The sequence below is a fragment of the Equus caballus genome, chromosome 31, assembly GCF_041296265.1.
Source record: "Equus caballus isolate H_3958 breed thoroughbred chromosome 31, TB-T2T, whole genome shotgun sequence".
Classification (NCBI taxonomy): domain Eukaryota; kingdom Metazoa; phylum Chordata; class Mammalia; order Perissodactyla; family Equidae; genus Equus; species Equus caballus.
The window spans coordinates 10,830,566-10,843,892 of NC_091714.1; the positions used below are offsets into that span (position 1 = coordinate 10,830,566).

Consider the following 13,327-nt stretch of genomic DNA (forward strand, 5'->3'; position numbering starts at 1 on the left):
CTCCACGGTGGGAGTCAAGCTTTTCTTATGTAAATACTATACCTCTAAGAAACTTCTTGAAGTTTTGGCCATTAATGTTTATGTTTAGGAGGAAAGCTAATGGGGGGGGGTGTAAAAATCCACAGACACTTGGCTTCTCTGTTCCAAATTAATTATGATTATAACCCCCTCCACTTCCATTAAACTGTCATTTGGTGGCTCTTAAAGTACAATAGTAAAAAGTTTTTTAAAGACTTTAAAAGATTAACATAAGTCATTAAAAATGTATACTATTCTTTTTGGGCAGCTATTTCCATTGGATTCACTTTCTGACTAGCAGAAAAAGTTCAAACATGGTCCATTTGAAAATTCAAAGTAGCAAACGTTTGAGTGGTTTTTTTTTTCTTTTAAATATATACAAACCATTCAGGGAAATTCTGTGCAAACTAACACTTGATGATGGCTTGGAAAGAACATTCTAGAAGGCTGAAAGAGTACTGCTGTGAGTGTGGCTCTGGGAGAGAGGAGCATTACTTAGCCTTGAACTCAAAGACTGCTGAATCAGTATTAGAATACCCGGCTGCAGATCATTAAGAATGAATCTGAGATCATCCAATGGCTTCTGATTAACCTCCAGGTCGTCAAATACTTATAAACACACTGCCCAGCAGCTATAAACATTTTCCTATATGGTTAGGGTCTTCACAGCAGCATGTAGGTTGTTGGCATTAACTCAAATATATTAGGGTCCCTGCTGAGGTGTTTTCATTCAAACAAAAGACAATTTATCATTGACGTAACTGTTCCAAAAGAAAACGATGCCACGTGCTGGGGCGGCCCTCCCCATTTCCCAGCAGACAAATCACAGGAAGAGCATCTAACTTATGAACAGGCTGTGTTTTCTGCAGACTAATTCCGAGGCAGTGATCGCTTCCAACTCTGACCTGTCCTTCAAGACCGGCTTCAGGGGCTACCTCCTCTGTGAAGGCCATCCTTATCACCCCACTTGCAAGCTCTGCACTTTGTTTTGTATGTTAAAACAATTTATGTGCATGTCTTGGCTCTTCTAGGCGTGTATGCCGCCTGAGAGGAGCAACTGAGTGCATGTCAGCTACTAAAAAATATTTGTTAAATGAATGAATCAATGGAGAACATTCTTATTATTGTAAACAGGCATTATGAAAGATCGCCACCTTTTCAAGCTTCCACCAAATTCAGTTTCCCGTGCCACCAAATTCAGTTTCCTGTGCCGCGTAACTAACATGTACGAAACTAACAGACCCTCAAGCACACTTGTTTATGACTAAGGTGGAAAAGAGAACCAGAATACAAAATCCACCAGGCAGATGGTTAAATGAAGGGACCGCTGAGGTCTCATCAAACTCTAATCTATGATTTCTCCCCCAGGTCTGCATTGTCCATCTTCAATCGCCATAACATGATGAAGGTGCACATTACAGAGGTCTTAAAAAATACCCTTAACATAACAAAAAATTAAAGATTTAAAGGTCTGTGTGTTGGATGTCAGTTGCTGGTCACAATGGTCCCCAATTAAATCACGTCTATTGCTTTAAAAGTCTGGTTAAAAAGCCAGAGGTCTTCACTGTCGCTAGCCACATTTTCCACTGCCACTGGGATCTGGGAGCAGACCACTGAGGCTCTCTGGGCCTCAGTTTTTCCATATGGACATGGAGGGACTGACAACGATCATAACAATAATTTATCAAGCACTCAGAAATATGCCTGGCATGATTTCTAGCACTTTACACACTTAATTTTTTAAATTTCTAGAGGAAGGTTGGTGGAATTATGCTCACATACAGAGAGAGAAAATAAGGATCAGAGAACTTACATAGCTTGTCTAAAGACACACAGCCAGTAAGTGCGTAAACAGAACTGCCCAAGCCTGCTTCAGTCCAGCATACTATACTTCTCTCTCCAAGGGCCCTCTGGCACGGCTAACACATGGTGGGACAAAGTAGAACGGCCTATGATCATCCTTTTCCATTTGTCTGCCACACTCGTCTTTAGTTGTAGAAAGCTGACAAATCAGAATGATGCTGTTCCCTGAGCTTTCTGGAGGGCACCCTTCAGCGAGGCGGACAGAGGGAGAGGGAGAGGCGGTGGAAGCAAACAGAACAGCGCCCTGGACACCTGCCTCCAGGAAGGGGTTTATCCTGCATGCTTCTGGGTATCCAAGGAGGCAAGCAGCTGAGAGGGAACTGCGTCTTCCCAGGGATGCAGGGTGCGTGGGCATGAGCAATGCACCTGGCCAAACAGGGGACAGAGCCAGGTTTTCATCGTCACAGAAGAAATCCTATTTATTAGTGTTTGGAAACTACTGCCAAGACTATTGGTAATTTTGAAGAAGCGAGATGGGCTTAATACTCAAAAAGTGCGTTCAGTGTACTCTGTTGAATTTTGGAAATTGAGACAATTCCTTTTGTGGACAGAAACATAAGACGGCCACCTCCCTGACAGAGCTGAGTGCTCGACTTCTCACGGTGATGCTAATGGAGCAGGATGTCTGTGGCTCTGCACAAAAAGCTTGTGGGGTCGGGCAGGCTACCATTCCCAGGACCACGGTCACCTCAGAAGAGGTTGGTCCCTTTCTAGAGGCGGCGCTTGCCGCCTGCTTGGCCCTTCTGTCCACAGCAACATTGGGAATGCTCCAGATTTCCGAATGAGGGGAGGGCAGAAGAAAATCACCACGCTTTCTTTTTTCAAAAGGAAACAGGAGCAACGAAACAAAAACAGGCAAAAATACAAACTGGAACGAAGGGAACGTTTTCAAGGTCAAACCTACCAAAATGGAAGCTGTACCTGGAAGAGCCAAGTGCCAGGTCACGACCTTCACCTTTGGGTTTGTGAATTACTGGGCTATTTGCTAGTGGGGCTACAGGCTCAAGTCGTTTTTGTTACAAATGATGGCTGTCCCAATGCCATGGATTCCTAACCTGCAACAGGAGTGGCAATGAACGCCCAATAACATCTTGGGGGGAATTTAATAAATACTAAACATAACATTCGTTGCTGTTTTGCTGCTGAGGAAGCCCTGGACCGCGCCCTGTGACAGCGACTGTGGCACAGAGCTCACGGTTCACAGAGCGCTGAGCATCCGGCCCTGGGCCAGGCCTGTGGCCCACACTATCCCCTCTACCTTTTCATGTCCAAGTACGACATGGGGACTGTTATTTAAACACGCGGACCTGCAGAACAACCAGCAGAACTTTATTTAAATCGGCCTTCGGTTGGGACTAGATGTAAGTGTTTGAGATCTGTCATTCTATGACAAAGCCCAGGCTCTGATGATGAGAATAATTTAGGAGCGGAGGCTGCAAATGCATGTGCCTCAAGCCTGCCTCGTTCCTGCTTCTCAGTCTACACACACACACGTCACTTTTTATAGATTTTCTTATTATTCACTTTGGAGCTTTCTCAAACATTATACATTCATCTGCCAACAAAGAGCTGACTTTGGGGGAAAAAAAACCAAAAGCAAATACCAATTTTAAAGTGACCATTTCCAATGGTTCACTGTGAAGGCAGAAAGGGGAATACAGCTTCCCACTACAGTCTGAATTTAGCAGTTACAAGTATTAGTATGGAATCCTACAAAGAGCACCACACATGTCTAAGTATCTTGTTTTTAAGTCAACTACAATAAAATTTAAAATAAAGTAAGATCTGCATATGATTTTGCTGCTCTGAAAGAATATGTAGGCCATATCGTTTTAGCAACCACCACTATTTTTTCTCAACAGTGACAGACAGGGAAGTGTGAAATATACATCCTGAAAATGAATGGATTTCTGATACCACTCCTTGGAGAAAGGGAGGGACAGACAGAAGAAATGCTCTGGAAACAGACACCGCGAGAGTGAAGCCACTTTATACAAAGTCCCAGTGGCAGAGACACATGGAGAGCAGCTCCACTCTGAAGAGTTGAGCACATCCTCTGATACATTCTTGAGTTATGTTCAAAATGAGTATGAAGCAAAGCCCGCTGTACTGGAAAATGTGTATGAGCGCCAAACACACACATAGTTTCCTCTATATGGACTGTCACTATAGATGTAGTTTGAGTCGTGGTGCCAGAAAAGATGGCTTACTGACAAAATAAATTTGGCTAACACTAAAATTTGGGGCATTCTTTCACTTAAATCCAATACTTATCAGAACTAAGAACTTGAAACTTTGAAAAGCCCGATTCCGGCAGAGTTTACTCTTGGAGAGCTCCAACTGTACATAGAACATTACACAGGATGCTCTATTTTAAATGTTTCATAAACACAAACTATTTTCACAGATGTGTCCAGCATCACTGCTAAGACAGACTTTCAACCTCAGTTACACAGTGACTCTTTCAAAACAGTACCAAGAAGGACAAATTCCATGAAGATTATTTTACATCTAATATCTGAAGAGGAAAATCACTACCGATGTCCCCCAGACAACACAACCAAGACAGAAAAGAAAGCTGTTGAAGGCCAAGCCCATGTCTGGTGTGGTGAATCCATCCGTGCGGCTGCAATGACAAGGCATCAGCAATCCTGGTCGCCAAAGAGGGCTGTAATTTCAATAAGCCAGTTGCTCTGGTAGAATCAATCCCATGAAGGTAAAGTGGCCTTTATGTCATTAAACCAAAGACAAAGAACAAAGAGAAGTGCCAAGCATTTAAAAACTGCGGATTCCTGTAAAAATACACAGCCGCATGCTATTTTTTGAAAAAACACTGCACCCCTTTCACTCAGGGAGACATGCTAGAAATAACTAAAATGGATGGGAAATGCCTTCCATTTAGTTGACAGTCACAATCATTTGCTCCCGATGACTGTTTTAAGGCAGGTGGGAGTGGGGTGGGGGAAGGGGCACAATGGTGAGCCAAAACAAGAACACGCACAAGTCCAATACCCAGAGGAGTGGGTGTCAAACTGCACCACGTCACGTGGAAGGAGGAGAGGATGTGCACGAGGGGAGCCTATAAACAGGCAGGGCAGGGAAAGTGCCCTGAGGAAGGCATGCTGGCCCCCCTTCCCCTTGCCTCAGATGAGATCTGAAGAATCAAGTGGGAACCAATCAGGAGAGGGGGAGAGGGGAGGGCATCCAGGAGCAGGGGAGGGAGGTGGAGAGAGCGAGGCGGACTAGCAAGAAGCGAGAGTGGAGCGGGAGGAATCACACCAGGTCTGTATCCTAAGAGAAATAGGAAGAGATTAGGGGTTTTTAAGCAGGAAAAATGGCACAAAAAGATGTGTATATCAAAGGCATTGTTCTCTGACTGGGGAAGGAGGCAGGAAGAATGACTCTAGGGCCAAGAGGTGTGTGGCTATTACAATAGTCCAGGTAAGAGATGACGGGTCTTGTAACTGGGGGATGGGGAACAATAAAGAGCTGAGTGGTATCTTGGAGGTAAACCTGACAAGACTTGGTGATGAATTAGGCACTGTGGGCAAAGAAAAGCTGTGCCATGAAGTCTCCCGGGTGTCTGGCTTGCACAAAAGGATGGATAATGGGGCAGTCGCTGAGAGAGCAAACACTAGAGAGACCATGAGCTCGGCTGTGGACATGTTGCTCCTAACATCTTCTCAGCTCCCAAAAGGCTACGCCAAGAGGCAGCTGGAGACTCAAGTCTGGAAAGCAGAGCTTGAGTCCTTCCATTCACCTTTCCTCCCTATGTAGGAACGCCCTTTACGATACTTTTCTAGGATCTTCCCTCGCTGTGAACGTGATCTCTTTTCAAGGCAGCCTGTTCCCTTAAAGAAGGCCGAAATGTGTATAATGCCAGCAACCGAGCTAGAGCAACAATTATCGGTCATTTTCCAGCTATAAACTAGTAACTCCCTACACGCTTTGGTAACTGATACATTTAAGTTTTATTTTTTCCTTTAAGAATGGGCAGGGGCCGGCCCTGTGGCCAAGTGGTCAAAGTTTGGTGCCCTCCCTGCTTTGGCGGCCCAGGTTCACTTCCCAGGCGTGGAACCATGCCCCCCATCTGTCAGCTGCCATGGTGTGGCGGTGGCTCACACAGAAAAACTAAAAGGACCTACACCTAGGATACACAACCCTGCACTGGGGCTTTAGAGAGAGAGAGAAAAAGAAGAGGCGAAGAGGTATGTCATTTTTCAACAGCTCTATGAAAAAGACCCTGTCGATGGGGGGCAGTGGTAACTGTGCTAGCATATTCTCGAGAACGGTCCTCTGTGTGGATAACTCTTCAGAGCAGACCTTTCCCCTGCCACGTCCTTGCCATGGGCCTGGGGAAGGTGGCCTTGCCCAGAGGGGCTCTCTGCGTCTACAGAATTTCTCTGTCGTCTCCACCTTTCTGCACAGAGCTGTATTCTCACCCACGCATCTTGGTGAAGCTGCTTCCGCCAAGCACTGAGGAACAGTGCACTTCCCTCCTGGATTTCCTAAAAGCCTATAACACAGAAGCATTTCCCCCATGTTGTTAACTACTTCACGCAGACTTCTCAGGGGGTTCCCGCCTGTTGTCAGTCCTGCTCCTGGCTCACTGCTGAAATGGCTCCTGATGTGCAATTTCGAGATTCAGTACTTCCCCTTTGCCTCGACGCAGGGTCGAGCTGTTCCTAAAGCAGCCGACTGAGCCCCAGCTCCTCTCAAAGCAGCCAGGAGAGCAGGCAGGGCGCGAGGGCTCTGAAGCGAGAGACTTCCCTGTCGGGGTGTGAAGTAAACGCAAACACAGTGTCTGGCTGCTCGAACTTTGGTAATTGATAACTGAGAATCTTCTCTTCAGCTCCACGTTGATTTTGGCTTGTGAAGCCCATTATGAACAGTTTATTGGCAATCATACAAAAATGAACTGAAAGTCTCCACTCTGGAGACGCCTCATTCAGAGATTTGGATGTTAGCACTTCCCATGATTCCCAGCACCCCGGCCGCCTCCAGCGCAGGGCGGGAAGAAAGCCACAGGGGGCAGCACTGGGTTCCAAAACTGCCCACTCCCTGTAAGAGGTGACCCCAGAACTCTGTGGGGTCTGGGACACGTAGCTCCCACTGGCCTCTGACGAGACACAGAGGGCACGGTTTCCAAGTTGGGTAGAAATGAGATCCGTTGTAACTTGTGAAAGAAAAACCAGTTGCCACTGATGTCCCCGCAGAAAGAAACAAGTGCCCCTCTCTAACTGCATTACATGAAAGATCTTTACTTAAAAAAAGTTTATCTGGAGATCATAATACCATTAGGAAAAGATCCAGATTAAATGACAAGGGGGGCGATTCCTTTCCAGTGGCAGGAGTACCCACCCGTTATGCCAGGACACCCCCTTCCTGGGTACGAGGTCTAACGGACTGAACTGACCAGGGGATGAATGTAAAGATGGGTCTCCTGAGAGGGGTGGGCACCTCGCACACAGGGAGCACATCAGCTTGACAAACACTGGGAAGCTGAGTAGCAACAGCAACAAACTCATCTGAGTAATGTTTTAGGGTGAGATAATTAAAAACGCATAGATCGCACGTGTTCACAGACCTCTTGTACCATAATGGACCAGTCTGTTGGCTGAAAAAAAAAGAATTGGGGTCCCAAGATCTCCATCCCATATACTTTGCCACAGAAATATATCAATATAGTTATTTATAATTAAAAAAAAAGCCCTCCTAAAATTCTTATAGATTTCCTGAGCTAAAGGTGGCCTGGGTCATAAAGTTACTTAACTTGTTTAAGCAAAAACACTGTTCAGAATTAGGGTGAAAACTGTTGCAGGAAAGGCCTAAAGCTGAGCAAAACTACAGTTCCCTATGTCCTCGCCCATCGCTCTGGCCTGAGGAGTAGGAGAAGGCAGGATCCGGCAAGTTCTTTCTTGATGGGAATTTAACAACCAGAGGCAATCCAGTAAGAGTTAGTTTTGAAAGCAAGGGGCAAAACCTCATGGTTTTGTAGTTGTGGGTTTTTGTTTGGTTGGGTTTTTTCAGCTATGTAACGGAAGTGGAGTTCAAAATAAAAATGAAGGTCAAGATTAAGAGGAGCCTCAGGGAGTGGCTCCCACGGTCTTTGACAGACCAGCTGAGAGGCCCTGGGGGCAGCCCGAGGGTCCAGCCCCTCACCTGTGATCTTCACACGGTCACCCACGACACTTCCCAAATCCCAGACTGGGAGAGACTAAGACGCACATCATATCTTCCTCGGCACCGACAAACTGTTCCTGTTGCCTTCAGTCCAGAACACTGCTGAGGTGATCAGATTTCAGGCTGAGAACAACTCAACACTTCCTGGTATCAGCCCCACAGCCTTGCAGGTTGGCGATGAGGCGCCAATGCGACTATGTGAGATGTACGTGATTTCAACAATCCTATCCTTTGATAACTTTATGGCTGGGATTGGCCGGACTGTGTTGCTGACTTTTCCCCGGTGACAGGTGGCCTCCAATGCTGATTCTAGGTCCGATCATTCTAGTTTGTTTGGTGTGGATGTGTGGGTATGTGGGGCAGAGATGTTGGGAGGGTCAAGAGGCAAGATGTGAAGACAAGTGGCCTAGACAAGTTAACAGGGCCCACACTCCACTGATGGGAGACTCAGCCAGTTAATAAGGGCCTGGACCCAATACATACATCATGCTGAGTTATCTTACACCACGAGGACAGCACCCAGCTGTGAGGTTCAGACTGGGACGTGGCTAGAAGACATTCTGAATTAAGAAGCCTGGGTTAGGTGTGCCGGGGAGCTTGGAATATTTCAGAGTAGGAGGAGGACACTGATGTCTGAGAGGATGCGAAAAGGCAGAAAGAGAGGGATTTAGGGACAGACTTTGCCAGGAGTCAAGAGATGACCAAAGCCTGGGTTACGGTATTGGGTCGATGCCAACATTCATTCCTCCTCATTCCACCCAGCATCCCCAGCCCTGCCCAGTATTCTCCTCCTTCAGCGTCCACCAGGGAGAAGGTGTAAAAACTGGGAATCCGAGTGCCCACTTTCCTGCCTCCTGTCCCCGTGTTTTTCATTACTGTTCTTCAGGAGCGGGAAACCCCAAATGCCGATCCTCAGACACGCGCCGGCTCTCTACACCAGAATCACCCAGGGGATTTATGAAAAATACAGGTTCACGAGCCTCAGCCCTCCCATGGCTGTAGGGAGGGTGTGTGTACGTTTAAAAATCTCTCTAGGTAATAGTCAGTCATTTAGGGAACTTCACAGACTCTAGTCTATTACAGGTTTGCTGTACGTTTCATACACTGATTCCTTGGATCTCATTAAACTTAAAAAAAAAAAGTCTCTCTTGGTCTTTTAAAAATTAGTGTTTTACTACTTTTCGATTTGAAGACTAATAAATGTACTTTATGGCTACCATAATAGTTCTGTAACTCTGAAAGATTGATTGAAATCATAATCTTAAAATACCAACATAATAATATTCATTCAAATTCTAAATTTTGAAGGGAAAAAGAGGCGAAAAAATCAAAGTACCATGTTTAGATGATAACACAATGGCTCACATTTAATTGCGGAAATAAAAACTCTATTTAAGTCTTTGAAATCTTTTCTCTGTCTTTCAATAATGTGACTTTTCAAATCATAGCTATTATTTTAAAACCTAATTGTCCAAAGTCCAAGGGGCTAAATTCTTAGTTAATACACATCACTCACAGCCCTTCGGGCCAATGGAGCCCACTATAGCTGGGGCTTGACACATTTAGAAGTTTCTGCCCCCTCTCTCTGACATTTTAATGCACTATCTCCATTAATGAATTTCCACATCAGTGGCTCCTTCCCCATCGGCAGAATCACGTCATACTGGCTTCAGAGGAAAATAATAGGAAAAAAGTGCTTTGCCGGCAAATAGCAACAGAGGAAATGAATTATAAATACACTTCACTAAGGAATAGTTGCTGGAAGGTGTGTGTGTATGTGGGGTACACATGAGACACAGATGTAAGTGCTATGCATGCCCAAGAGGACAGATCGATCCATCAGTGTTGTAAGTGGAGCCAGCTGTTCCATTGCTCAAACTCACAAAACATTCAGCCACTTCAACATCCATATGGTCAGGCTGCTACTGAGCAATCTACTTTATGGCTAAGACGTCATGGAATGTACTGACCCTGTTGAAGAGAGGCTAAGATTCAAAAATAATGTTAATTAAAATTCCCAACCTCCTGTTTTTACTAAAAACAAAAACATTTTGAAAGTAGTTTCAGATTCTAGCTTTTGGTATGACGTAAGGATTGAAATGTAGGTCTCCAGACTCATGGTTGTGATGTTCGGTGTAAAAATTCCCTTCCAGGCAAGAGTAATAAGACTCTCATATTGACTCACTTTTTTCAAAACTAAGAAGTTTGAGCACTTCCCTCCTTCTGGTCCACTGGGGAGCCTTCGAGGACAGCAAGAGGACAGACATCGCTTGTGTCATCGTCATGGAGGTGTATGCACTTATCCAGGTAAAAACGCCGACTTCTATTTATATTCTTGCACGATTCAGAATTCTTACTTTCACAGCTACACTCCAGTCCAAGAATGGGAAATGCTAAAGTGTTATTGGTGGGCAACTGAAGGATGAGAAGGACAGAAATTCAACCCCATCTGTGTGCCTTCAAGTAAACTGTCACTCCATCTTACAAGGCATGTGGTTCCAGAAACAAACTACTTGTGCTGCACGTGGAACCTGAGTGGGAGTGTGCAAAGCTGTTACTCCCTTCCAGGGGCAGCAAAGGCTGAGCTGAGGAAAAAAATCCAGACCTCGATGTAATAAGCAGGATCTGCACAATGACCCTGCTGAGTACTTGGGTTCTAATAGAATTGCCTTTAGACACGAGGGAGAACTAAAATTAAGAGATTTTTTTCTTTTAAGGGACAATCTATAGGGACAGCACTAGTAGAAGGAAGAGCCATAGAATAAGACAGGGCCCTGGGGTCTGCTCTGCCCTCCCTGTGACTGACTAAGTGACCTGAGCAGGTAACACTGCAGGTCTTCGTTTCCTCCACCACAACATCGAGGGGTAGGAATGGATGACATCTAACATCCTTCTAGCTCTAAAATTCTATTATTCTACAACTGAAACTCTACATCCTCTTGGACCCTATTCTTATGAAGCTATTCTTATCTTAAAGATCTGGGCCAGAACTTTGATACAAACCATCTCAAGTCACCAAAGACTTGATTAAAGTTGATGTATACAGGAGGTGCTGTGGGGGGCGGAATTCAAGGAATGAAAATCTATCCTGGCCTAAAGAGGGAGGGCTTGTCAGGCCTTCTGTGAGTTCGCTGAGGTCACGCATCATCCTTGGAGCTTACTCCCAAGAAAAAAAACTGGATAAGTCTGAAATATCCAAATCTACAAATCAGCTGTATTTGGCAGAGATGCCAACTGCTGGACACTGACAGATGCACCTAGAATGAATGAATGGATGCAAAACACACTAAATGACTGAGGGAAATTTATTTTACGAGGGTGTGTGTGCTTTAAGTACAAAGGACACTGATAGTGGACTCAGTCATTCAAAAAACACTGAAGACTACATTGTAGCCGGAATTCATGGCAACGCTTCTTTAGGAAGCTGGTGGCCAGTCTTTCCTAAACTTCTGGCCGACTTTGGCTCTCCTCCGCTCAGACCATGTCTCAGAATCCTTCCAACATGATGCTCCAGACAGCCATCAGAACGGACTGAAAGTCATCTGCCATCCCTGAACCAGGGTTTTAGTAAGATCGAATAATATTTCCAACTCTCTGTTTCTCATTACTTCAAAAGAATCCTATATGAACTAGAAATGCTATACCACTGAACATGGAAATGTGTTTTCTGAGTAAAAAGTCTACCAGAGTGTATGGGGGGTCCTGGATGGATATTATGTATAAATTGTTAATTTCAAACGACCCCCGTGGCTGAGTGGTTAAGTTCGCGCGCTCTGCTTCGGTGGCCCAGCGTTTCGCTGTTTCGGATCCTGGGTGCAGACCTAGCACCACTCATCAAGCCATGCTGAGGTGGCGTCCCACATAGCACAACCAGAGGACCTACAACTAAAATATATAACTATGTACTGGGGGGCTTTGGGGAGAAGAAGAAGAAAAAAAGAAGATTGAAAACAGATGCCAATCTGTTTGACTCAATCAAGATTGGCTCAGGTGCCAATCTTAAAAAAAAAAAAAGACTGGATATTATAACTCAGTTAATCTAGTACTTGAACACTAAGATTCACCACATTCTGTTGTAAACTCTGATACAAAATGAGGGATTCCCTTACTCAAAAGGTGAAAAAGAAAAGCAACTCATCTCTATGTTCCCTTAACTTATTCAATGGAGCAGGTGGGTTTTTCTGAAAAAAGGAATTAGTCAAACGGCTTCCAGCCAGTTAAAGCTGTGTGTTTTTTTCTCTATACCGTCTTATATTCAACTAGCTGAGGAAGCCTGAAGCATAATGGCCATAATCCTTCATTTTCACAGTGAGCCTTCTGCTTCTGTCTATGCACACACATGTATGTGCGTGCACACACACATGCACACACTCACTCACTACCTTCATCATTAATTTGTCTCTTTCAGATTCTTTTCATAGACTCTACGCCCTTTGGGGTTCTGACTTGAGAAAAAAGTCATTACATCAAACTCTGGGAATCCTGTGTTTCTGAAAGCCTTGAGCCACTTCTCCAAAAGAGACACTGACGTTTAGTGAACTGGCTTTTCAACGAGGGAAGAAAACAAAAACAAAAGCCAAAACACGAGTTTGCTGCAATGAGCTGTTAAGTAAAGCAAAAGCAAGTTGAAAATCAAATTTCTTAACCCAAAGCACTAAAACATGTAGTATACATGTTTTTTCACATTCAAGCTTCTGCTTAAAAAAAAAAAAAAGGCACAACAGGTTATGTGCATTGCAAAGGGCAAAGGAAGGAAGATTTAAAATAGAAATAAAACTCTATTTTCTTTCTTTTTTAGAAAGAACACTGTAGGCATGAAAGGCAAAATCCAGAACAAGGAGAGGGCTGCAAAGAGGAGCCTTTGGCAGGAGTGCACTGTCAGATTTACATAGAATAACTCCACCATCTTTCTTTTTCTTATTTTTAATTAAGGAGGAGGTGTCGTATTCTGAGGAAGCTATCTGGATGCTGCTGGCTGAAAGGCAGATTTGATCTTCCTGTGCTGGTTAGCTAACATTGATTTTCTGCCCCAGTGGAAGAGATTGTATGCTGATGCATGCCATTTAAATTCATTTTACACAGCTGCTTAATGTGGCTTGGCAAGGCACAGCCACACTAGCTTGTGGGTCTAAATAGGACTCCTGAGTTGGTAAAGGACAGATCCTATGGATTAGCAGCTGATGATAAATGCTTTTCTTCCCCCGCTGCCATCTTCCTACTGACTCATGAAGTGACCTTGACGGTACCACAAGAAAGGAAAAAG

General features: G+C 44.6%; 1 protein-coding gene across 27 annotated transcripts in view; it reads right to left on the minus strand.

Moving 5' to 3' along the window:
• The window catches only part of ARID1B (AT-rich interaction domain 1B), a 413,107-nt gene that overhangs the window by 42,475 nt on the left and 357,305 nt on the right, over window positions 1–13,327 (minus strand). The gene's annotated exons all lie outside the window — the stretch shown is intronic.